The sequence below is a fragment of the Poecilia latipinna genome, unplaced genomic scaffold (assembly GCF_001443285.1).
Source record: "Poecilia latipinna isolate Pla-1442-1.1 unplaced genomic scaffold, P_latipinna-1.0 Scaffold7769, whole genome shotgun sequence".
In the NCBI taxonomy this organism is placed as follows: Eukaryota; Metazoa; Chordata; class Actinopteri; order Cyprinodontiformes; family Poeciliidae; genus Poecilia; species Poecilia latipinna.
In genome coordinates this window covers 1-1580 of record NW_015120385.1, presented here as the reverse complement: position 1 = coordinate 1580, position 1580 = coordinate 1, and the positions used below count along the sequence as shown (strand labels likewise).

The following is a 1580-nucleotide window of genomic DNA, read 5'->3' as shown; positions in this document are numbered from 1 at the left end:
ATTCATCATAGAAGTAAATATATTTTTATCAAATAAAACCTGAATGAAATGGATCAGAGTCATTCTTGTTTATTAAACAGATTTATCCAGCCTCAGTAATGTCACATAAATCTTTTACTGCTTTTCTTTACTGGTCTGAGAGCGTCTGCAGCATCAGGACCATCAGATCCTCAGCAGCAGAGAAACTCCTGATCTGAAGGCTTCAGGATGCTGAGCTGATCAGAGATCAGCAGCTGAGCTTCAGGATGTTTCAGGAGGCTGAGAGCAGCAGCTGCTGCTTCCTGACCACAGGATCCAGAAACCAATGAGGAGACGATGGAGTCATGATGAGACATTAAAGAGGAAACAAGCAAACAGAGAGAGATTCATTCAGGGAGAACAAGATGGAGACACAGCTGGTGGAAAAACAAGCAGGTTTTAATAAAAGTTCAGTTTCTGTTTATTGATAAAAATGACAGAAAAATCATGTGATCAAAAATTAAACTCATAAGAAGATTTGAGTTGAAACACTGAGAAAACGTTGGACATGTTGAAGAATTAATGGTTATGAAATGAAACCTCAACATTTACATTCATAAAGTTTCTACAAAAACAGTGATGGTGAAAATCTCTAAAAAAAGACCTTTAATGTTTCATGTTCATCTTTAAAATGTATTAAATGTATAAACATCATCACTTCAAAATAGTGAAATATTGACTTTATAACTTTATAACAACCAAAGGCTTCATGATGGTTTGTTCTGTTTTTTCTTCATAAGATATTTATACAAAATGTTTATCTAAATATTCCTGTGAAAATGATAAATCATTTTATCAGTAACAATCAGCTGATTCAGCATTTAGACAATAACTGATCGATACGTCTGACTGTTTTTAGAAATGATTTAAAACAGGAAACTGAAACAACAATAAACAGATAAATATTATTATTACAACATTCATTCATTACAATCTAACATTTTCCTCACCAGATCATTAAATCTAACTTTGTGTTTCTTTGGTGGCAAAATTATCATCAACCAAACTCACTTGAACAAAACTTTCATCTGTACTATATTTTCCAACTACACCTGTTGAATGATTATTTTTGTTTTTCTTTCTTTTCTTTCTCAAATAAAACCATATAATCAAGTTTATTATTAGAATCATCAGAGCTGCTGCTACTGTGACTGTCACAGCGATGAAGTTGGTGCTCGTTTCTCCTCTCTCTGGTTCTGGAGTCAAAGTTGGTCTCTGAGTTTGGATCTGATCAGCAGCTGCTGGGAGAGAAATCAGAAATATTTATTAATATTTGATGAAAACTGAGAACCAGGAGGATTCATGATGAAGATGAAGATGTTGGTTCATCAACACAGATCTTAAGAATTTAACTATTAAACAGAAATGTTTTATTATTATTTCTTCTCACTGGTAATGTTGAGTCGACATCTTCCAGAGTTGAGTCCATCTTCAGTTTTCATGTCACACCAAAACAGACCAGAGTCTTCAGTCCTCAGTCTGGACACATGGAGTCTGATTCGTCCTTCTCTGAGGACGTCTTTGTCACTCTGGACTCGTCCTGAAAACTGATCATCCTGAGA

General features: G+C 34.6%; 1 long non-coding RNA gene across 1 annotated transcript; it reads right to left on the bottom strand.

Moving 5' to 3' along the window:
* Window positions 1-327: 327 nt before the first annotated feature.
* Window positions 328-1574, bottom strand: LOC106944279 (uncharacterized). Its single transcript, XR_001424191.1, has 2 exons — window positions 1409-1574; window positions 328-1256 (listed from the first exon to the last, which is right to left on the bottom strand). It is a non-coding gene; the product is annotated as an uncharacterized LOC106944279 (long non-coding RNA).
* Between the last annotated feature and the right edge of the window lie 6 nt (window positions 1575-1580).